We start from the raw sequence: 25,588 nt of genomic DNA, 5'->3' as shown, positions 1-25,588 counted from the left end.
TATGTATATATATGTGTGTGTGTGTGTGTGTGTGTGTGTGTGTGTGTGTGTGTCTCTATATATATATCACAAAATATTATACTTGCTTTCTTATAGCCTGTTTTCATATCTTAACACATTTTAAACACTTTCCCATGAGAATATTTTTTATCACAATGTAAAAGTTAAACAGTACTCCACTGCCCGTACATATCATCTTACTTACATAATCCCATAGTATTAGGCATGTATACTTTTCTCTCAATTTTTCTATATTAAAAAACAACATAACAATAAACTGTCTTTCACTCCTACCTTTGCAATTTCAGATATTTCCTTAGAATGAAGGAAGTACCAGATCACATAAGAGGATTTTTAGGCTTTTGACATAATAATCCTATTTTCTTTCAGAAAGTGTATACCAATTTGTACTCCCCACTAGCAGGGTATGAATGCCCATATACCCTACGCTCTCACCGAAGTTTCTATTATCTATATATTATTGTCCCTTTAAAAAATTATTTGCCAATCAGATAGGTGCAAATGGCTACTGCTAATAGAAATCACAACCACAACATTTAGCAGGCATTTACTATATGCTAGGCACTGTTATAAGTGATTCACAAATCTGAAGCAGTGCTGTATTGATAACCCCATTGTATGATGGGGATGATAAGGCAAAGGAAGGTGAGGTAATTTGTCCACTGGAGGAGCTGGAGTTTGAACTCAGGTAATCTGGTTTCAGAGTCTAGGCTTTTAACCCCTAGATGATGCAACCACATGGGAACTACCTGGAAGAATGAGAGGAAGGAAGAAGATTAACATCTGGGAACTATAGGCTATCAATCACACCCACCTTTATTCACATGTTCAGCATCAACATTTATGGGGTAGTCCCATCAGTGATGAACACACACTCTGTACTAGCACACCAAATCGGAAAGTAGACTAACTTCCCATTGGCACACTCATCAAAAAGTGACCTGGGTTTATTACTTTGGCATGTAACTATTTGCCTGGTCACACTAATCACATATAAGGGCATATTTGTTTTCTGGTGTAAAAAAGGATTTGGGATCCAGCAATTCCACTTCTGGGTAGGTACCCCAGAGAACTGAAAGTAACAACTGAAACATAACTGCACATCAAGTTCACAGAAGCATTATTTGCAACTAGAGGCCTGGTGCACAAAATTCGTGCATGGGTGCAGTCCCTAGGCCTGGCTGGTGATCGAAGCGTATGCGTCTGGCGTGGAAGGGCAGGTCCCAGCTGACCACTGAACCCTGGGAAGCACCTGGGCCCCTAGGCACCCACGTGCGCCCCTCCGCCTGAGTCATCAAGCCCCTACCCAGCTCCCTCAGCACTGGGAGCCGGGCGGCGGCCCCACCCCCTGCCACCCGTCGCCATCTGCGGGACGATCGGGGGAGCAATTGGGCCCTCGCCTGGCTCCCTCAGCTGGTCGTCGTCTGCGGGGCGATCAGGCCCCACTCACACCCACCTTGGCCTGGCACTGTCCACTCACCTGCTCCACCATCCTGCTGCTGTCCGGCTCTCATCAGGGCCCATCAGGATGGGCAGTACCTCCACTGCCGCCCGCTGCCAGTGCTGCATTGCCAACACCTACCATGTTCCATGCTGGCCCCTGGTGGTCAGCGCACATCATAGCAAGTGATTGAACTCCCGGTCAAAGGGACAATTTGCATATTAGGCTTTTATTATATAGGATAATAACCAAAGGTGAAAGCAACCCAAATGTCCATCAATGGATAAATAGACAAACAATATATGGTGTACACATACAATGGAATATTACTCAGCCTTAAAAAGAAAGATAATTCTGTCACATGCTACAACATGGATGTACCTCGAAGATATTATGCCAGAGACAAAAGGACAAATATTGTACGACTTTATGTATGTGAGGTACCAGAAAAAGGAAGAAAAAGTGGTGGCTGCCAGGGGCTGAGGTGAATGGGAGTCGTTGTTCAAAGGGGCCGGGTGGGAAAATGAACAGGTTCTGGAGCTGGACAGTGGTGATGGCTGCACAGCAATGTGAATATACTTAATGCCACTGAACTGTACACTTAAAATGGTTAAAAATGATAAATTTTATGTTATATCTATTTTACAAGGGAAAGAGTGATTTGGAAGCAAAGGGCCTATTTTGAGCTTTGTATCTAGTTAATGTGCTTCAGCCACTTAAGCCCTAATAAGATAAGCCCTTCTGGTTAATGCTATGGAACAGAGGTTGAGGGGCAGGATACAAATGCTTAAGAAAAGATGAAAAAGCCTCTGGAAATACTCAATCTTTAATTGCAAGGACCAACTTATACTGTGATGTTCACATTAGTGAGCAGCCTGGGATACAGAGAATCAAAGAGATGGACTATAAAGACCACACTACTGCAGGAATCAAAGAATAAATGGTGAAATCCGGTGGGCATTCACTAATGACCACTGAGAATAGCAAAGACAGCCACAGGAAAAGTCTTACCACAAGCCTGCAGATCACCAGACCACAAGCATTCAGTGGTCAGGAACACAGGATGCAAAAAGACTGACTGCCCATCCACAAGCCAGCACCCCATGTCCACCACAGCTGGGATGCACTTGTGGAGGATACCTCTGGGAGCCAGAAAGACAGCTATGACCAGTCAGTAATTCACTGCATTCATACAGCATCACAGGACAAATTAAAAGACATATTTTTGAAAGACTCAAATTAAAAAATGCTGACTTTGCGACTTATTTAATAAAAGGTCACTATAAAATCCCAAAAGACAGCTTAATCACTAGGAGACTATATAAAGCTGTTCTAAAGAAAGAGAAGCTGGAGCTATCAAGACTAATTACATGTTACTTCCTCATTGTAACTCCGACCTGACACTAGATGAGAGCGAGGACACCAAGACAAGAGCTGGGCTGCCTCCCAGGCCACCATCTTGTACCTTGCTATCTGGAATATTGTAAAACAAAAAATTTTGACTGGTGCTTGTCCTTAGTTCCTAAAAGGGAGACTAAAACCCTGGAAATTCCCATGTGAAAGAAGTGTCATTGTTATTCATGAGCCCCTGAGTGACACCTGAGTTTATGCTAAGAGATAAGAAGACTCAGATTGGAGGCTGATCACCAGAAAGACCAACCATTGATCAAAGGGTTGAGGCTTGGAGCTAGCCCAGTCTTGGGGAGAGGAGAGGGCTGGAAATTGAGTTCAACCACATGGCCAATGACTCAATCAATCACACCCACATAATAAAAACCCAGTGAAAACTCTGGACACTGAGCTTAATGGAGCTTCGTAATTGGTGAATACAATGTTGTAGGAAGGTGACGCACCCTAAATCCCACAGGGAGAGGGCGTGGAAGCCCAGCACTGAGCGCCTTCTCAGACCTCACCCTCTGTGTCTCTTCATTTAAATGGTCCCAATTTATATTCTTTAAAATAAAACTGTAACCATGAGTGTAGCACTTTTCTGAGTCCTGTGAGTCATTCTAGTGAGTTATCGGACCTGAGACAGTCATGGGAACCCCTGGATTTGGAGTCAGTCAGTCAGAAGTGACAGAGGCCTGAGAACCCCACTTGCAGTCTTGTTGAGGACTGCACCCTTTAACTTACGGGTTCCACACAACTCCAGATGGTAAGCATTAGAATCAGATTGCAGAACACCACCTGGTGTCAGAATACTCCCCCACACGTACATTTCAAGTTGACTCAATACCCACTGGCTCAATACCCAGGTCCAAATAACGTAACTTTTATCTGCTTAAATTTACACCAACTGCTAAGGACTACAAAATTTTCCCCATTCAATAATAATAGCGGAAATGTTTTGAGTAATTGCTATCCCAGACATTGTTCTAAGACCTTCTAAATGTATTAACTCACTTAATCCTTAAAGCAACTTATGGGTAGATACTGTTATTATCCCCATTTTATACATGAGAGCACCGAGGCACAGTGAGGGTAAGGAATTTGTCCCAGGCCACATAGCAAAGACTCTCTTAGGCATGAAGCTAGAGGAAAAGTGGAGACTGCTGGCTGCCCACACCTCCGAGGGACCCCGGTCACTGCTCTTCTCCATCCCCACTTGCTCTCACTCTCCACTCTTGGAGTGGCCACATGCTCGTTTCCTTGGGGAACAAGCTTTCCGATGATGATAGCAGCCCACAACTTTGTAATTTGGGAAAACTAACTTTGAGAACACAGATAGTACTGGGGAGATTAACTACTTCCCTGAAAGTCTTTCCCAACAAAAAACACAAATTAACAGTAGGATGGCACTAGATGTAAATGAAAGTGATGACTTTCACTGCAACAAATCAATAGATTCAAAATTGTTCCTTTTCCTTATCATCTCCTTCACCACAAGCAAAACCTCTCCATGACTGACACAAATATCCTCCTCATATTATTTAAACTCTAAAGTGTTAAATACTTCTTCACTTTTATGAAATTGGCATTACAGTGTGATGTTTTCAGAGTTTAGCACTGCATTTAAACCTCAGGCAGTTGTGGCAATTTTTCCAATAGAAATTATGTAATCAGGGCATCAGCTGATTGTCCTTCCGTTTCACACACTCTTCATAAATATTTTGAGCTTCTAAGCCAAGCATGTCAAACTCGTGGCCTGCATGCAACCCACAACGAATATTTTTGCAACCCAGCCTATATAATGGTATGTAAGAAACATTTTAATAAAAATTTCGTAACTTAATTTACAATATCCTGTTATACATAATTATTAATAACAAACTACAATGTTCGCTAATGACTGATTACTATAATCGTGTTGCATTCATTTCCCTTACGCACCTTACACGCAGGTGCACCATTTCTCTCCACTAATACTAGCAGTGAATATTTTAGCAACCAATTGCCATGTCATTAGTCTTGGACTGACTTGTTTGGGTGCGCAACAGGAAATACTTCGCTTTTGGAGAACAAGAAAAATAGGCTGATTTGCATTACACTTATTAATTTGTGCAGTTATTCGGTGTCTGGTAAGTTAATGTTCAAGAAAAAATATTAATTTTTATGAAAATGTTCTATTATTTTGTTAACGATGACTCATTTATTTCAGCCCTTTGTATTCAGCGTGTCTCTATTGAAATAAACCTACGTTTCTATGAAAATTGAAGCTTTTGTTTTTTTGCGGCCCACATAAACTTAAACCTTGTTTATTTTGCCTGTGTTAGCCTTTGATTTGACAGATTTGACATGCTTGCTATAGGCACTTGGGACTCAGCAGTAAATGAGAGTCTGCCTGCCATTGTGGCACTCGCATGCCAACAGGAGAGAAAGTCAAAGAAGTGGCAAGCAAATGTGTATGTTTACAACACATGTGTATTATTTCAGGAAATAAGTGATGTTTAAAGAAATAAAGTGAGTGTAGATCTAGGGGAAATACAAGACGAGTATGCGGTAGGAGTGAAATCATTCATAGGAGAGGTAGCAGGAGACAAGACAGAGAGGGGCTGATCGCTGGGAAATGAGGTAGCCAGCCCTCTTCACCATCTCCCTCCCTTCACCTGAGCCTACACCACCATCGCCTTACACAGGAAAACAGTCATTCCTACCCGACATTCTACTAGATATCTAAGCTTCCACCCTTGTCTCTTACAGCCAGTTCTCCACAGCAGCTAAATAAAATATAAATCTTTATAAAATATAAATCTGATCAGGGCCCCCTCCACCTGCCCTTCCTTAAAACTCCACACACATCCATCACAATCAGAGTAAAACCCAAACCCTGCAACCTGCCCAGCACCACGAGTTCCAGCAACTCGCCCTCCTAACTCAGGTCCTTGTCCTTCACACTACCCGCACGGCTCTCACGCAAGGTCACGATTGTTCCTGCCGCAGGCAACTGTATGTGCTGTTTCCTCCTCTTAGAACTCTTTTCACCCTGGAAACTGCCCTGACTATGCCCTCATTCAGGTCTCCACAAAGCAGTCTCCTGGCCACCACATCGCACACAGAACCCAGCATGCTGTTTCATGCCCTACTTGACTCTTTTTCAGCCTCATCTCCCCCTGACATATGGTTTACCTATTTCCCCACTTCCTCTGTCTTTACTGTATCCCCAGCACCTAGAATGGTCCTGGACACAGAACAGGGACTCAACAGATACATGTCAAGTGAAGGAATGGCTTTGATGATGTCATCAAACTCACAATCCACCATCCTGTGCATCCCAGCTCCCACAGCACTTGTCCAGGGGCAACCCACTCTCAGTCCAGTTCCTGTTGTCTGCAAGCTCAGAAGGCAACATCTCCCATCCCACGGAGCCAATGCTCCCACTAACCCTGTGATTCTGATCCTAAGATGACAAGACTCCCTACCAAATCACCTGACAATCCAACATTTACACAAAAAGGCCCCAAGCGCTTCTTGGTTGGTAAATTTACCCAAATTGTGAAGTACGTACAGTTGCCAGTTTAATTCTTTCCACTAGTAAATGGGGAGAGAGAATTTCCAAGTGCCCCCCTTTCTTGCAAAGACCCAGTTGGCTGCTCACTGAGCTGCTCCCTGGGAACACAATGACCCTAACAGGCAGAACCTGGGCACTTCCTGCAGGGGAGACAGACAAGACTGGCCATCTTTCGGCCCACCAGGAGGATATGTCGTCAGTCCCCATGCTCTAGGGCAGTGGTCGGCAAACTCATTAGTCAACAGAGCCAAATATCAACAGTACAATGATTGAAATTTCTTTTGAGAGCCAAATTTTTTAAACTTAAACTATATAGGTAGGTACATTGTTATTAACTTAATTAGGGTACTCCTAAGCTGGCCTTTGCTAAAAACGTCCTCAATCTGAGGGGTCCACCTCAGCGAACGTACCCCCACTTCTTCTAACGCCACTTCTTCAAAACAGACTCGCCCAGGCCGAAAACCGACTTCTGCGCATGGGCCACGAAGTTTCAATCGCACTATACGTCCGCGCCCGCACGTGGTATTTTGTGGAAGAGCCACACTCAAGGGGCCAAAGAGCCACATGTGGCTCGCGAGCCGCGGTTTGCCGACCACTGCTCTAGGGTGAGGAATCAGGAACTGAAGGGCAGCAGCCCCCTTAGTGGAAGTCAGGTCTAAGAAGGAAGCAGGGCGTCTCATCACTGATGAGGACAGAGGGCGAGGAAAGCCCAGCCCGTGCCCAGCATGGCACTTCAATACTCACAGTGGTCACAGCCAACTATTCTCCTTTTCTCTGGGGAAGGGTGGTGGCCCTGAGGGCAGGCTCATGGTGACCAAAGAACCCAGTAACCTCAGGCCTGGGAAAGTGAATGTCCTTCTGAGGTGGCATTGTCACACCACAGCAGAGAGGAGCTGGCTCGCTACAGAAGAGTTCCCTAGGCAGTGAGACCTTCGCGATGGGCATCACTGTCCTATGGCTGCCCCCATTCACTGTCTCCTTTCTGCCGTAAGACTGAGTGACTCTCCCTGGTTCCTGGGCCAGTGGAGGGTGTTCCATGCAGAGGAACAACCACTCACCTTAGAAGGCCAACGCATTCCAGAGGTGGCAGTACCTGGACCAACCTTGTTACCTGCTCAATGCTCCCATTTAGAGAGAAGCACGGGGAAAGAATGTGTTTTGAGATCAGCCTTCTCTCTCATTTTCTTTCCCTCAGGTTAGGAGCAAGGAGCCAGTGCGAGCCACGGGCTTCAGGCAAAGTTCCTCTGTTTGTAATCCAGGGGTCCTCAAGCTTGTGAGGGCAGCAGAGTCCCTAACATCCCGAACTCTCCAGACACCAGGGCATCGTGCAACGTGGAACCCCTTCTTCTGGCCCAGGAATGATCCAACTGCAAGCACAGGGCATGTGCTTCCGGCAGAACCCTCTGCACCACAGAAAATGTAGAAAATATTGAAAATTCACATCTCTCTGCTCTCCTACCAAATTTGGCTTTTCCTTTGTTATTCATCTCACCACCCGCTGGGCACTCACTGGGAAATAAGCAATTGCCAATGATCTAAGCAGGTTAAGGAAAGAAAGACTCAAAATTTAAAAATCTCTATACCATCATCTAATTTCTTTTTCTGGGAACTGAAAAAAAACACGCCACTCTGATCTAGTCCTAGGAGCTGTGTACCTAAATCCAGCCAGCACTCATACCAAAATCACTGCTGAAATGAAGTAAGACATACAATACACACAGCCTATACTGGGCTGTACAGTAATCATGTGAAAATGACAGTTATTTCCCTTAAAGGATGATAATTAATGTTGCCTTTACAGAACCCACTTTTTTAAACTGATGTCTTCCTGCTTCAGCAATCAACAGGGTAATCAACATCACTGACAGGCATTTTCTCGGAGAGATGAGTGCTTTCATCAACACTTGCCCATACAAGAGGCATTTCTATTTAAAAAACAAGGGGGTGGCAATGGGGGAGTAACAGGGCATGGTTCTTATCCCACAGCATTCTGGGATTCCCTTGCACCTGTCACAACGCCACAAAATGAGGTTCTGCCTGTACATTCAAGACTTAATACAAATGATTTCAGTGCAAGGAAAACTCTCCTTGCAGCTAAAATGCTCTCCCTACAGGCCAGCCTTGCCTGCCTTCCATTCAAACGGTTTTGGGAACCTTTGTCAGGCACTAAGCATGTGATGATGACTGGGCATGATCCCTGCCCTCAAACTGTAGTGGGGAGACAGACCATCCATTGATTAGAATATAATATAAAAATGAAATCCACCCACAGTTTCCATAGGTATTTGTTGAGCACTACTCTGGATGCTGGGCACATACCAGTGGACAAATGCAAGAGTGCATGACAGACACAGGTATCACAAGGACACAGAAGAAACTCTGTCATCCTACCCGGGAGAATCAGGAAGAAAACCCTGGGGGAGTCATAAGGATAATGAGAGGATGGTGGAGGAAGGCTCCCCAGCAGGGAAGGAGCCTGTGCACAGAGCAGAAGCACCAGCGAACAGTCCCACTCAAGGGCACAGTACCCTGCTCGCCTGGAACATACAGGGAGGCAGGAGGTGCCAAGGGGAGTCTTGGAAGGCAAGACAAGGTGACCAGGGCTCTTTATGCTACAGCAGGACTTAGGGCTCCCCTGTAGCTGAACAGTGACTCTGAAGAGCCTGAAACCCAGGAGTGACATGGTCCAATTCCCATCTCAGATATAATTTCCTAAATGGCTCCTCTCCTGCACAAGGTTTGAAAGTGCCAAAACAAACAAACATGATAAAGGCAGATTTAGCAACTGAACACAAATAAGTTTCAAAGAATAAAGCATATATGATGCTTCCCTATTTGAGAAGATAGCTAGGAACCACTACGGTGGAAGAAGGAAGAGAATGCTTTCCACAACCAAAATATTAAATGAGCAAAGACCAGCTTCCCAGAGACAACATCCCTGATTTACAATTCTGCTGGAACTCTCCCTTTTCATCTCTGAGGGAAACCACAGAAGTTGAGTGGCAAATGCTTTTCACTTCCCAGGTGCCCTGCTGCCACATAACACCTCATAGGAGCCACACCAACCTCCAACCCTGGCTGCAGCTCCCCATGAGTGAGTCAGCCCAGGACAGATGCAGGAAGGAGTGAGAGCACATATTCTCGCCACAGATGATGGCTGCAGAGGAGGCTATTTTTTCTAAGTAATGGTTTTACAGTAATTTAATAGTTCAACATTCCCAAAGGTCTTCGAACTGAGTACTAAATTTCCCCATATTGTGAAGGGCAATTTCAGGTCCTCGTGGCCCAAACTTCAACTAGGAAACCTCCCATCCGTTCCGTCCTTATAGACATGACACACTGACTACTCAGAAAATGGTATTCTGACTATAATGCACGATGCAATAAGAGTGCACTGCATCATGATGGCTTCCAACCCAAATCCAATTATAAGCTCCTATACGGTGTATTCAGCTCATTGACCACACTTTGAGCCTATAAGCTACTCTAGCTGCAAATGAACTTGAGTGCTTCAATACATACACAAACTCCAATTTAATTTCTGTACAATTATCTGCCTTCCAAATAAAATTCTAAAGCCCAACAAGTAATGTCCTCATTAGGTTGGTTGTGGTCTTCATTTCAGAAGCACACATTTAAAATGTTACTACTTGAAGGCCTAGGTGCTTCCATTAGCACAGCTGCACATGAAATAGACTGGGAGTTTTTGTTCATCTACCCCTATAATCGCAAGAGGTTTAACTGCCACATTTTGGAATATTTCATATATCTCCAGCCAGAATCAAAGCCCAGAGATGGGTTAGAAATTAGTCTTCTCTTCATGTGCTGTATAATTAATTCCATTTATGTAACAGCCAAAACCAGGCAAAACTGACCTGTGCTGCTGGAGGTCAGGTCAGTGGTTGCTGGGAGGGGGGTGGATGGGGATCTTCAGAGGAGCTTCTGGGGACTGTGCAGTTCAGCTCCTTGATCCAGGTACATTTGCACAGCTGTGTTTGCCTGTGACAATTCACCATGCTATATACTAACAATGAAGACACTGTTCTTTATATATAACTCAACAAAAATGTTTTAAAACATTAGGGTGAAGGGCAAAACTTGGCTACTCTGACCAAGACATTAATAGGTCAGAACTTCAATCCTATGTAGCTTTTGAAAGAGCCCAGGTTTCACCTGGGACAGATATCAGATCAACTAAAATAACGAATTGCTTTTACTAGGCCCGTTTTCCTTCTCTTCCATCCATTTTTCTTAAAAGACCTCAAGTGTCCTAACAATGACGTACCTAGCATGGCAGACACCTAGGGAAAATCACTATTTTACATTCCTTCCCCCATAGGACAAAACTATTTCCAGCCACAATCATGCAATAATCCATCATTATTCTTGAATCATTCTTCAGTTTTAAAGCAGCCATTTAAAAAGAATGTCAAATTTAAAGTTACTTCTAAAATTCAGTAAATTACTTCTTCTATGAACAAAATATGAACTTATCAAACAACATTACACATAAAAGTTCCAATCCTGCATTTTTTAAAATTTTAATCACATAAAAACTCCAACTGGTCACACAGCATAACAGAATTTAAGAGACTCCAAGTTCTATTTCTTCGTCTTAAACTGCACTATCACTGTTTATTGAAAGGCTCTATTTAAACATAGGAATATGTTGTACTATATTCCTTGTACCATGTACCAAGGGTTAGAGGCATGAACTGTGCCTAAGCAAGCGCCAATTCTGAACTGTTAGGAATGTAAGACGTGTACAGCTCAGTACACATATGCCAGGGCCAACTGTATGACAGGGAGTTCTCAAAATTAATTTCCATGCAGAATACAATGGTTATTAAAGGGTTAGTTTAAAAAGTGTGCTAACCTAAGTGTGTATATATAGTTACCTATATTTAAATAAAATCATTACTAGCAGCTATTTAGAACTTAAGACAAACAAGAGAGCTTTTCCAGGAAATATTTTACAACTGGCTTTGTTTAGAATTGCCCACATAGTGTGATAACACAAAAGCCGACCTGCAGAAGTCGGTTTATTGTTTTTAGTCTCTATAGAAACACACCTGCTGAAGTCGTTTTATTGTTTTTAGTCTCTATAGACATGTACCACCTAGTATTGGTACCCGGAGAGGACGTTCCCATCCCCACCCATGGAGCAACTACAGCCCAACCAGAAGCAAAAGAACCAGGAGAAGGAACACCTTCCAAAGACACAAAATCAACGTCAAAGTTCAGACAAAGCTGTTGTTTCATACATTAAGACAGCCCTTCAGTTCATACTGAGGGGAAAGCAGGCTTTTCAACCTCAGCACTGCTGCCTATTTGGGCCGAATAATCCTTGTTGTGGGTTGTTCTGTGCATTGTGGGATGTTTAGCAGCATTCCTGGGCTCTACCTGACCCTCCGCCCTAGAGGTGACAAATGGCCCTAGGAGGCAAAGTCAACAGCAGTTGCAAGTCACAGGAGTAGAGGTTAGAACGCCTTTGGAAGAGGACTGTAAGTCCTCACTTAACATTGTGACTCTAGGCAAAATGACATATAACAAAACCAATTTTAGTTCTCCCAATGTGGCTCAGTTGGTTGAGCATCGTCCCCTACACTCACGAGGTCACAGGTTCAATTTCTGGTCAAGGGCACATGCCCCTGTTGAGGGATCTATCCCCAGTAGGAGATAGCCAATCAATGTTTCTCTCTCATTGATTCTCTCTCTCCTCCTCCCTTCCTACGTCTCTAAAATCAATAAAAACACATTCTTTAGAAAAATAACAATTTTAGCACAGTCTAGTTGATAAAAATGAGAGTTAGGCTTCTTACAGCATCTCATCAATATTGTAACAAAACAACATTGAAGGAGAGGGTATTATTCCAGAATTTTCAAGGACCTGCTGTACACAAGAAATCGGGTGTAGTGATCGCCTGGCAAAGATGTCATTGTTTTTTATAATGTCTTTGTAATTCTTAACATGTACATCTATTTCCTATCCAAACATACAAACTTAAATACAAAAGGAAACTAAAGCGAGGGCAGGAACATTTGTTAGAAAGTATACCGATAACAAAGTGCCAGCAGTCTCAAGTTATTTTTCCTTTCTTTCCTTATTTACTTCAAATATTTCCCTGATGAACAGGGGAAAAAATGAACATCTTTCCTAAAACGTCATTCAAGCCCATGAAAGATTTTCTATGAACATGAAAATGAATGGTCTATTTAAACAATATTTTTCTGGTCCCTTTCTTAGAATCACTTATTCTTCACACAATTCTCACTCTCTGTGGTGCCTCCAGGTCAAGGCAGACCGGAAGCAGCAGCAGGGCACACATTCTCCCCAGCCCCACCTAGGGGAGAGCCAAAAACTCAAAGCCAGGAAACCTGACTAGAGTCACTGTTCTACCACTTTCTCATCCTGGGACCCTGACCAATCCCAACCTCCCAAGACGCCAGTTTTTATTCATGAAATGCAGGTCAATGCTGCTGTTGTGAGAACTCACTCAAAACACAGAGGTTTCTATACAAACGTCAAATATTGTTACCCTTCTTGCAGGCTTATGCACGTCCCAATTCTCAACCAGAGAGAATTGTTGGCTTTACCATCAGGCGTTTTATCATTGAAAATAGCCCTCAGGATGGTTCCAGCAGCATCAGCAGCAGATTCAGAAGGCGTAACAGAGTATGAAACAGATATGAAAGGCAGGAGAGTATGAAGTGAAGAGCAAAGGGAGCCACACTGCCCAGGTCTGATCACACTGGTGATGTCGGCAACTTTAACTCTACATGCCTCAGTCTCTATAAACCAGAATAACAGTAGTGCATCAACTTTTTTATTCATAGTAGTTATAGTCCATAAAGTCACCACCAACACTAAATTAGTGAATACTGAACCAGAGAAATATAGGGTTAGGTTCCTGCGAGGCTCTGGTCTCAAAATTGTCGTCAACTGATCAATATACCTATAAAAGCACGGTTTACTAGTATGTTTCTATACTGACACCTTACTTAATATATTTTTATTTATTTTAGAGAGAGAGAAAGGGAGAGGGAGAGGGAGAAACATCAATATGAGAAACATCCTCCTTCACAACCCCTACCAGGTATCGAGCCTACAAGTGCAACCAAGGTATGTGCCCTAACAGTGAATTGAACCAGGGCCTCTGGGTGCAGGGGGAGAACACCCAACCAACTGAGCCACACCAGCCAGGGCAACACCTTATTTAATACATACTGCTGTTTCATTAACATTGAACTCACAGGCACAAGACTTAACTCATGCCTGAAGAAGTTATCTAACCTCTATTTTATACTAAGGCACATCTCAGCCTTCTTGAACTTGGGAACACTAGACAGCACTACGCTTGGGGGCATTTTAAACATTTTTAAAAAATCAAAAATGCCTCAAAATTGGCACTAATTAGATCACAAAGAGGACACCTATTTACAGTATGAGACCTGAAACAAGAAGGCAAAGCATAGCCTGGTTCTATCTCAGCTGGGGACTCAGATTCTCCTCTACTTGGTGAATAGTCACAAAAGGGCAGTAATTACTGATTTTAGCATTACAAATAAATTATAACAAGAACACAAATTTGCAAACAGAGTCCACAAATAATGAGAACTGACTATACCTGCCTCACTGAGTAGCTGTAATGATTTAAGGCATTGCAGATTCTTTCGGGACACCACGATAAAGCAAGAATCACAACAAAGTGCATCACAGGAACTTTCTGGTTTCCCAGGGCATATAACAGTTATGTTTACATTATACTGTATTCTATTAACGTGTGCAATAGCATTATGCCTAGAAAACAATGTACATAACTTAATTTAAAAATACTTTATCGCCAAAAGCATGCTAACTATCCTCTGAACCTTCAGTGAGTTGCAATCTTTTTGCTGGTGGGGTTCTTGCTTCGATATTGATGAAAACACAGTATCTGTGAAGAGCACTACAGCGAGGCACTAACGCGGGGTGCACTACAGCAAAGTGCATTACAGTGAAGTGCGCAGAAACAAGGTGCACTATAGCAAGGTGCACTACAGTGAGGTGCACTGAAACGAGGTGCACTACAGCAAGGGGCACTAATGCAAGTTGTGCCTGCACAGAGAAAGCACTGCTTCCTAGCATAGTGTGAACTCTCTGCAAATGTTAGTTATTGCTGGAGAGTCAAATACTGTACGTCAATTTAAAAAAAATCACATGGTGTAAAAAGCATAACAAATTTAAGGAAAAAATAACAAAGGAGATAGAGAATGACAGACACATGAATATGACTTGGAAGAAAGTAAAAACTCAGAATTTCTTCCTAAAGCAATCTCTCACCAAAAGGTCACACACCCCATGCCAGTCATCTATCTACCTTTTTGCTCTCAAGTCCATTCTCTGCACACCTTGTCCTTTTTTAAAAAATATATATATTTTTGTTGTTTTTATTGATTTTTTACAAAGAAGAAGAGAGAGGAATAGAGAGTTAGAAACATCAATGAGAGAGAAACATCAATCAGCTGCCGCCTGCACACCCACTACTGGGAATGTGCCCGCAACCAAGGTACATGCCCTTGACCGGAATCGAACCTGGGACCCTTGAGTCCGCAGGCCGATGCTCTATCTACTGAGCCAAACCAGTCAGGGCCACCTTGTCCTTTTTGTAAGATATCAAAGGAAAGGACATTTGCCAAACACCATTGCCAACTGGTTTCCATAGAGGTGGCTGTGGGAGGCACCAGCAGAAGCTGGGAGGGCAGGCACACGGAGCAGCCAGGGTCTCTCCCCTCTTTCCGGCAGCCCAGGGCCGTCTCCTCTATGGATGCAGCTCTTTCCAGGGGACAGCCCTTCCCATTTCTGATGATACCCCTAACTCCCATCCTCCTGCAGCGCTAGGGGTGGGACATCTTCCTGTGGCTGCAAATATCTGGGTCACCACATACTTTTGGGTGTCTCGCCTCTTCTATGACCTATGTACTCTACATAATTTTCAGTAATAGGTTCTCTGTCCAAAATGCCTACTCCAGTTCTTCTGACTCACATCCTACTAAAACACTAGCTCCAGAAGGGTGCCACACCTGCAATTTTGCCAAGAACCCACCCCCCAAACACACACACACACACGATCCCACAAATCTCACCTGTCATTTTCTGAGTCTCTGGCTTCTCTGAATTGAGAGCCAGTGAAGGTGTGTTTGCCTTTTTTTAACTCACTGCTGCAGGAAAAAGAAAAGTATACTTATAAAGATATTAGAGCTACTTCAGCTTTTTGCCAAGTTACATTACCTCTGCCATCTTTCAATATGGGCTACTGGCTGCCCCTGAACCACGGTTCCCTCCGCTTAAGTGTAATTTTTGAAGACTAAGCATTACTCTCAACTCATAAATACCATGATTCAAAAACCAAAACAAAAACAACAATCCAAATGCAGCCTATGGCACGTATCCAATTTACTCTCATAGTCAGCACTGGCCACTCCTGGCTGCTGACAGCAGCCCGCGTCACCACTACCCATTAATTCTGAGGCAACTTCCATGCTCTTGTCTTTCCATTGCTTCTCAGCCTAGTGCATAAAAATGGATTGCCAGACTGTAATCAGGGCAGGCAGAAAAGAGGAATAAACAAGTTCACTTGGATAAAAGAATGCAACAGTGAACACGATTCTGATAAGTGGGTCAGAGAAGCAGGAGAAGGGGGGCTATGGGGGATGCTCGCTGCTCACTGAACCGCATTCTCTCCCGACACACACAGACTGAGGTCTAGGCGATAGAATATGAATGGAAAGTGACACTACTAGTAAGCACTGCCAGGCCCTGCCAAAGTCTTCCCACGCTGGCTCTTCCACCCATTCCCCACTTCCAACGGACTGGGATGGGCATTACTGCAGGGTGGTCCTGGAGGGCCCATGTTCAAAAGTCAGGGCCTATTTAGTCTTGATTTCTTAAAAGGGGCCACTCCCCCCACTGGCAGCAGCAGCAGCCCAAAACTATGGACAAGAAAAATAACTACACAGACAGACAGACAGACAGACAGACAGACAGACACACACACACACGCACACACACACACACACACACACACACACACGGAGGTCCGTTTATGATAGGTCACTAATGCAGGACATACGCCTTTCCAATGAGCTGGTCAGACATCTGGTCGAGGTGACCATGGGGTATATAAAATAACCCCAGGATGCTCCTTCCAGAAGATCTCTTTAGGAGACCCGCTGAGTCAGGGGCTCAGGAACGAACCCCTGTTGTTCCTGGTCCCCCATTTCTTGTCAGAGAGAGCAGTTCAGTACTGACCAACCAGCACTTTGTAGCATAACCACCCAGATTCCGAAAGGCCAGGTGGGCCTCCCAGCACCCAGGGCAGACATGAAGCTGAGATCACACCTCCAGGCCAGTGCTATTCAAGGGGGGCAGGGACGCTACAGCGTAGGGCCAGTCCACAAGGCATTGCTGGACTGTGAAGAAACGAGTACCAAAATAGAGGGTTAGTATTCTGAAATATTTATAACAATTTGATAGGGTAATTTTATGTTTTTGAATCTAATAATAAAATTAAGAGCTTGTTATTTTGAATTGTCTCATTCTTTTATTTCACTTTTCTAGTAACTGCTTTTTATTGTACCAGACCATGAAGGCTTATAATTTTTAACAACTGTTCTCTTTCTCCAGGCACCCCAAGTACCCAAACTCTTCTGCCAAATTCCCAATACTGTACCCCCTTACCCCATCTTTCCTGCCTCACCCTCACCTGGCTCTCCTCCCTCCTCCAGGCTCAGCAACTCACTCTACCTTCCTTTCAAGGTGGCATCTCTCATTAAACGGGTGGTGATAAAACTCTCTGCAGGCCCCTGGATGGTGAGCTGGGGGCAGTGATTCCTGTAGGTTCCCTGGATGGTGAGCTGCGGACACTGGTTCTTATAAGCCATCTTGAGGTTCAGACCAAAACAAAGAATTAAGTGATGATCAGCCATCCATCAACAGGGCTAAAATAACATGGGCTCTGGTCCCAGAACATGGCCATAGTGAAAGAACTGACTAGAAACCTGTCCATGACCTTACCTCTGTTAATTCACCTTAGGGAGAGCCTCGGCCTGCCCGACAGAAGCTGTCCATCCATCATTGTCAACCTGGAAAGCAAAGTGAAATGCCCCTGCCCGCCTCCTCCGGGGAGAGGACATACGGGGAGAAATCCCACACTGGCCTCGGAGAAAGGAGAGGTTCTTTAGGAAGCGAGTCGCTGGTGTGTGGCATCAGTATGCTGGAGTATAGGGGAAGGGAACGGGATGCAGAGCCGGAATGATAAACTGCCCATTACAAGGGCGTCCTGACCCAGGCAGAGAAAAGACTGAAACACACCTTCTTGAAAGTGAAGAGGAGAAAAACAGGTGGCAACAAGGGTAACAGAATAAGCAAAGGTAACAGAATAAGCAAAGGAAACTGGGGCAGACCCAGGCAGCACCAACCTCCTCAGCGTGGGTGTGCTGGGGCTACTGTAGGTCTAGGTTCCCGGCAGACCTCATTTTGTAGAATTTCCAGGGACGAAAGGACCATGACTTTATCATAAGCCCACATCAACATCTTTCATAATCAATAAGACATGTGTCGTTGGTGAGATCAGAAAGGCAGTGAACCAGGGGGAAGGACATGCGTGAGTGTTTTGGCAAGTTCCACGCTCGTCTGGGTATCACCTGTCTGGATACTTGAAATATGTAAAATGTTTAAATACTGTGTTCAAGTAAAGCCAGACAACAGATGCAAGATGCTGTTTTGAAACCTCCCGCCATGAAACGGGAATTCTGGTTAGATCTAGTCCACACCACGCATGCCTGTGAAGACAGCTGCTCTGCGCTCCACGTCTGGCCTGGGACAAGTGGGTGTCCAGAGCCCTGACCTCTGCCCTGCGGCCCCACCTTTCACCCTTCCCTTGGCCAGGGAAAGTACGGTTACCCCATACTCCTCTATGAATATGGGCAGTGGCTACCGGAGTGCAGTCTTATGGACTCCAAGGCACTTCTTGGACTCTGAGGAAGAGGACTCAGATGAAGCACCAACATACATCACAGCAAAGGGCCAGGACGGTGACAGGCATTCCTCAGCTGATAATCTCCCGAAGCCCGTGGCCTCCATCAAGCTGGCTCCGGAGCCTGCTCCTGTCCCCTCCTGCCTGGCACAGCTCACAGATGAGGCCAGACACTCACACTGCCTAACTTGACTACCATCCTGGAGCCGCAGAAAGAAATCAGCTCAGCAGTGGTGTTTCATTTTAATCACTCTAAGGCCTGCTGTCCAAGTCCCCAATTCTGTTAGGCCTCTTCTGAGATTATTCATCTTTATGCCAACAGGGAAACGTCACTAACTTTAAATCCCATAATCGAGGTTTGTTGATTAATGATTTCAATGTCAGCCCTACCAGGGCAAACACAGTCACGCACCACATAACAGCGTTTCAGGCAACAGCAGAGTGCATCCAGAGTGGTCTCATCCTATATAAAGAAAGGCTAATATGCAAATAGACCGAACGGCAGAATGACTGGTCACTATGATGCGCACTGACCATGAGGGGGCAGACGCTAAACACAGGAGCTGCCCCCTGGTGGTCAGTGCACTCCCACAAAGTGGCGCCGCTAAGCCAGGAGCCCTGAGCTGGGCTCACGGCTGATGAGCACAGCAGCAGTGGCTGCCTCTGCAGCAGCGCTAAGGATGTCCGACTGATGGCTTAGGCCCACTCCCCCTAAGCCGGCAGTCGGACATCCCCCGAGGGCTCCTGACTGTGAGACAGCGCAGGCCAGGCTGAGGGACACCCCCCATGAGCTCCGACTGATGGCTTAGGCCCACTCCCCCTAAGCCGGTAGTCGGACATCCCCCGAGGGCTCCTGACTGTGAGACGGCGCAGGCCAGGCTGAGGGACACCCCCCATGAGTGCACAAATTTTCTGCACTGGGCCTCTAGTAAGATTATAACAGAGCTGAAATTTCCTGTTACCTGGCGATGTCATAGCAGTCAAACATCAAAGTGCAATGTATTCTGCTTTCATGTTTGTGGCGAAGCCAGTGTTAACACACCTGCTGCACTGCCAATGCATAAAGTACAGTGCACAATTATGTACAGTACCTGGTACTTGATGAGGATAAAGGACCAGTTTATGTATTTATTATACTTTGTGTTGTTATTAGAGTGGACTCTTTCTACTTATAAAAGAGCATGCTATGTTATGCCAACAGTATGCCATGTTTATCACATCTCTCGATAGCATTATTTTCCCTTGTGCTCAATTTAGTCTCTTGACGTAAGGTGCAGTACCAGCTTGTAGCCTAGGAGCAACAGGCTATACCACGTAGGCCAGTCCACCTAGGTGTGTATAATACACTCTATGATGTTTGCACATAGCAACAATAAAATCACCTAACAATGCATTTCTCAGAATGTATCCCCGTGTTAAGTGACACAGGACTGTAAAATGAAACAAACTTTTTCTACCTACACCTTTTCTTCTTTATATTCATTTGTTCAGCTCATCATAATGCTGCGTACCAGGTTCTGTGCTGGCCACTGGCGGTAGGAAGAGCAATAGGCCAGTGCTATCCCTCAGGAAATTTACAGTCCAGATAGAACCTCAGCAAGTAAAATGTATTTTTTCTTTTAAAATATATTTTTATTGACTTCAGAGAGGAAGGGAGAGGGAGAGATAGAAACATCAATGATGAGAGAGAATCATTAACCAGCTGCCTCCTGTATGCCCCCAACTGGGGATGGAGCCTGCAACCAGGGCATGTGCCCTTGATCAGAATCGAACCTAGGACCCTTCAGTCCAGAGGCCGATGCTCTATCCACTGAGCCAAACCAGCTAGGGCAAGTAAGATGTATTTCAATTTCATTCTGCCCTTCCTCCACTTCCTTTGGCAGCGTATGTTCACATCATTTATTTGGGTGGCTTTGGTTTTAATTTTATTTTTACCATGAACACTGCATCTTTCTCTTCCAGTTACGTGTCTAGAAGTGAAGCTTAGAAACTGGTTCTTTCAGAAAGTAAGGCTTAAAAGACTAGGTACAGGATCTACCAACCCATTTGAGAAACAGTTTCTGACATCAGCTTCCCAATAATATCCTCTCTCCCCACAGGCTCTACAGTAGTCAAAGAGTCAGTTGTTTTGAGAAGCCAATAGGCTTCCCGATCTAAATGGACTCATATGGTTCCATACACACCTGAGCACACAGCCAGGACAACTTCATCCTGCCTATATCAGGAGAGGGGATATGCAATGCGGGAGGACAGAGAGCCGCTTCTCTCCCTTCTGGAAGACCCAGCTATTTCCAATCTCCTAGGAGTCACCAGCGTGTATAGAGGCCATGTGCTTTATATTCTGAAGGCTATTTAAGGGATTAGAGAAACGCCAAGTCATCTGTGATATGGCTTTCAAGTTATAAATGTCAATGACAGCCAAGTCTGCTGCGTTGGGAACTCTTCCAACAGCAGGTTGACAACAACCCAATTCGATCAGTCTGGGAGGCAGACAGGCAGCTGCTCTTTCAGTAGTTATTCCTACAGGAGCCAAGAGGCCTCTCCAAGGCAGCTAGGTATGGTGTACAGGGGGGCGCGGCGGGGAGAACATCTTTGGTGGTGGATAGACAGAGCCCTGGAGCGCCACATGACGCCAACACGTCTGGCTGCTCCGTGAAGGCTGTCAACCACACACAGTGCAGAGTGGCACAGGTGGGAGGTGCAGACACTGCCATAAGAAACAACCAAAAAACCACCACAGCACAGAAAAGGCAGGAAGATGCTCATCCCTCCCCTAGCATAAGCCACAGCAACTAGGTATCAGGGATCTGAGACCCAGCTCGGAGCTCCAGGATGCCAGCCCACGACCCCCAGCTGCCTTGCCTGACAATCTTGGAGAGCAGTGAGCAAACACCCCTATCTGCCACCACTAAACTAATCTGAGAACAGACCCTTGAAGACAGATTGTTTGGCTGACCAGTCTCTGAAATGAAGCCCCATTTCCATTAAGTGATGTGTGTGGTGTGTGATGTGGGGAAGCAGGGGGAGGGGGGGTGTTGCTGTTGCATCTCAGACAAAATCCCCACATCTTTAGAGATTTGAAATCCCTTTGAGGTTCTGAAGAAGACACTTCCTGTTTCTCTGGTTTCTCCCAGCAGGACAAACTCTAAAGGTGACAGCTAGAGAGAAGTCTCTGATAAAACTCACGTAGTCACAGGATTTTCCTAACATTAAGGCTTTTATTCACATCAGACATTCGTCTGCTTGTGAGTTTTTAATCCTGTGATGTTGTTCGAGACAAAGTTTGTTCAAAGACCCACATACATAAGAAACGAATTAGGAATGTTTAATGTTTCATTCTGTTGGCCCCATAACCTTGACACCCAAATCCTATCAACCTGTGAAATCCAAATATTCTGCTCCCAAGCTGAATGCCTGATTTACCAAGGTAACTCTCAAGGGTAGCCCGAACAGTGGTTTCAAGCTCTACTGAATTCAGTCGGTAAACAAGGACGTATTTAGCAAACAGCTTCCTCCACAAAATATGCTTGTAACTGGGGACTTTAAGAAAAGTTAGTCTTTGAGCAATGGTTTCTTGATGTAGACACAGCTCGGAAAGTGTGCAATCTTGTTGAGTCACACTCCAGTTCACTGCTGTTTCTTTTGTTCACATCATGATCCTCCATGTCAGGTCTTGGTTGGGCTGCTCTAAAAGGAGCAGTCCTTCCGTACAAGAGTGACTAAATGATTGAATAAAGTAATAAATGGCCTACTGCTCCCATCCCTTAACTAATTCTAGACAGATGAAATAGTCTTTCCTAATTATCCCACCGATCAAGTCCACTAGGCTTTAACCAGATAGCCAGCGATGTCCCCTCAGGATTGGGCTGCGCTGGTAGCCTACAGGATCTGTATTTTGATTGTTCCAATTGCTACCATCTCACTCAACTACTTGGTCCTCTCCCTCCCCAGGTCAAATATCCTGGATCTGTGCTCCGCCAGGTAAATATTTGCTTACTACAGTACTTACATGGCCTAATGGGTCCTTCACCAATGTCCACTTAGAACAGTGATCACTCCTGAAATCACAAGGACAAAGACATTTTGAAGTTTCTCCCCTTTAAAGCCTTGATTCACTGAAAAGAGACGGGTTGACAAAGAGCTTCTATGAACTTTGCTTATTCCATTTTGGAACCCAAGTGCCTTTTAAGATAGTCTCCCCAAAAAAGGATATCTAAAAATATCTAGGTGAGAGGCTTATCACTTCAACTCTAGAGGCATTTATCTAATAAATTGTATTATCTCACTTGCTAGGATCCAAATCCATCCATTATTAGATCAGTAGGAGTAAGGCAGAGACAGGGCCTCTGCACAGAACTGCTCTTTGTTCCAAGTCTCAGGAGGCATTAAACCAAAGCTTTTACCAATCTGAAAGCTTTCCAGACTCAACTACATCAATATACACACAGTCCCAAGTATATCATATGTATACACACAATTTTAGCAACAAACAGCTCTATTACAAAAAAACAAAGGAGTTTGCCATGAGATAAAGCCCACTGAATTACACACCTGTTCATTCAAATATAACAGATTATTTACAGCCACTTCACCTTGACCAATAAAACCCAAAAAAGCAATGAAAAGCCATTCTACAAATATATCTACTATGTGCTTCTATAGAGGTAATATTTCCCTCTATAAAACACCTTTATAAAAGAATAAAAGGAGGGGCATGTTTTTTAACAGATACATGCAGTGTGTTTCTACTATTTGTGGAATCTATCAGCAGAGAATTCTAAAACTGAAAGAGCTCAACTGGGAGGGAGGCAAGGAGAGAGCAGGGAGGAGGGAGGAAAAAAATAAAGACCAAACTACACAGACCCACCTGCAAGTTGACTGCCCACAGGTCTTCTAAGACTAACCAACTGGTCTACCTTCTACTTACAAACCTCATATAAGAACATGTACCATTTTCTGCTGGAAAAAAATGTCTGAACAAGTTTTGTTATTTTTAATCCAGTCAAGCTAATTCTCTCTTTATATGGTCTGTAGCATATAACTACCCTTCACAGCATTAACATTTTTGTCTGTGCCAATCTCTGAGCAATACCAGAGGGTGGTAAACTGGGCAATTTGGGAGAGCAAGCACAACCCTCAGTCATCCCAAACTCACCATCTCCACAAAAGAGTCTGGCCTCACTAAATGCTTACTAAAGAGGGATGGAAGGCTGGAAGGAACTGAGGCAGCGCCAGTGACCTTGTGGCTGCCTTTTTTTAGCAGCTTTTATTTGAGATAGCTTTGAGGTTAGGACTGATTTTGGAAAATATATTATCATGATACAGAAAAAGCTGTTAACTCCAATAAGTCCAATCATCAAGATATATTTTGAGAAAACAGAAACAGACTCATAGACACAGAGAACAGACTGAAGGTTGCCAGAGGGGTGGGGGTTAGGGGACTGAGTGAAAAAGGTGAAGGGATTGAGAAGTGCAGATTGGTAGTTACAAAATAGTCACATGGATGTAAAGTACAGCATAGAAATATAGTCAATAATATTGTGATAACTATGTATGGTGCCCATTGGGTACTGGAAATGTCGGAGAAGAACACTTTATAAAGTATATGACTGGCTAACCACTATACTGTACAACTGAAACTAATTCAAAATAATACTGTATGCATTTGGGAGAAACAATCCTAAGCATCTTAGTCAACATCAAAAACACCCCATCCATGTGACATGATAGGGGTAATAAAATGAACAGCCACGTGCCTCAGACCTAAGTAATATCAATTTACTTTCAGTGCTTTTACTCCTTTCTGTATGTTTTCATAAACATCTCACTTGGTACTTTACATGGCAATTTTCCTAATGAGTACTGGGTTCAACTGCAAGGGCAGTGAGTGACATGAATCATACCAGGAGAAACAATATTTTAAAAAAATGTTCATGATGTGCCAAAAAGAAAATTCATTACCCTTTACCTCCCCCAATGCTTTCAGATTTGGATTTGTTTTTCTTTAATAACACACTAATTAAGAAGTCAATCTTGATTTTACCTTAAGAATCAGACAAGCTACTCCCAGAGTCATACGAAAACTACTGTATTACTCTTGGCTGTATATATTAGCAAAATTCATGGTCACCAAGAAACCAAAAGGCCATTCACTTCTATCCTCAGCAAAGCTTTAATGTCCAACTAATCTTAAATAGAATTTCCTGTGGAGCCAAGGGTATAACATTAATGAAAATTTATAGGCATTTCTAGCTGTGTCTGTAAAGGAAATGTTGAAGGAAGTCCTTTCTCCTTCCTAATTTTCAAAACAGCATCACTCTGCCACTTTCATCAAGATTTCACCCAAAAGTACCTTGCTTGGGGATTAACACACTCCCTTAACTTCTTCTTGGGCTTATGTTTTGATTTTCTTCCCTGTCTTAATTATAGCAAAACTGTGAAAGCATTTGCAAATAGAGATCACGGGAATGCAATTCAAACTAGAAAAAAGAATAGGCAGCAATCACAGGGGACAAACGGTGAAAGAGGAGCTAGAAAAAATTGGAATCCCATTTTTAATCAACATTTGCCTCTTTCATTTTATATTTTGGATAAAAGATATTACAAATAGCCCATAAAATACCCTAATGATCAGCGCTATACTCTAGGGTGGTGTTCTATTAAAAAATCTGCATTCTGTTTCTTGCCTCTACCCCTATCCCTCTTCAAAGCACCTCTAAGTGGACGATGATAAAGCAAACATGTTCAAGGACCACCCTGCAGTGTCTCCTCTGGATGTGAAAACACAATGGCAGCCAACTCTACACCTCCCCATCCCTCATGCCCTTCAGCACTGGAATCTGTTAGGTTAATCCCTCTTCATTTAAACTCAAGCTTTCATCCTTTTTCCTTATGGACAATGTCTCTCCAAATAGAGGATCTCAGAATCTTGATGCAAAAACAACCATGGACATGACTTAAAGCAGGCTTTCCCTTGCTCCTTCTTTTTCCACAGCCTAATGAGCAAAGGTAGCTCATTGAGAACATGAAAGCTGTCCCATATTTGTTCATGTGAGAAAGTAGTTGAAGGGAGTCTATGGTTCTACCTAAAATATCATGTCTAGAGAAAAGATTTCTAATGATAAGATCATCCAGTGGTATACATTAAAAATGGCCATGTTT

At 44.0% G+C, this 25,588-nt stretch overlaps 1 protein-coding gene across 1 annotated transcript in view; it reads right to left on the bottom strand.

The window, feature by feature from the left end:
• MGAT5 (mannosyl (alpha-1,6-)-glycoprotein beta-1,6-N-acetyl-glucosaminyltransferase) overlaps positions 1-22,460 on the bottom strand; it is a 302,502-nt gene extending 280,042 nt beyond the window's left edge. Inside the window, exon 1 of the mRNA XM_005868854.2 lies at positions 22,437-22,460. The gene's annotated coding sequence lies outside the window, so the exon portion shown is untranslated. The remainder of the gene's footprint in view (positions 1-22,436) is intronic.
• Positions 22,461-25,588: the final 3,128 nt, after the last annotated feature.

This window comes from Myotis brandtii, unplaced genomic scaffold (genome assembly GCF_000412655.1).
Source record: "Myotis brandtii unplaced genomic scaffold, ASM41265v1 scaffold278, whole genome shotgun sequence".
Classification (NCBI taxonomy): Eukaryota; Metazoa; Chordata; class Mammalia; order Chiroptera; family Vespertilionidae; genus Myotis; species Myotis brandtii.
This window is presented reverse-complemented; position numbering and strand designations above follow the sequence as displayed.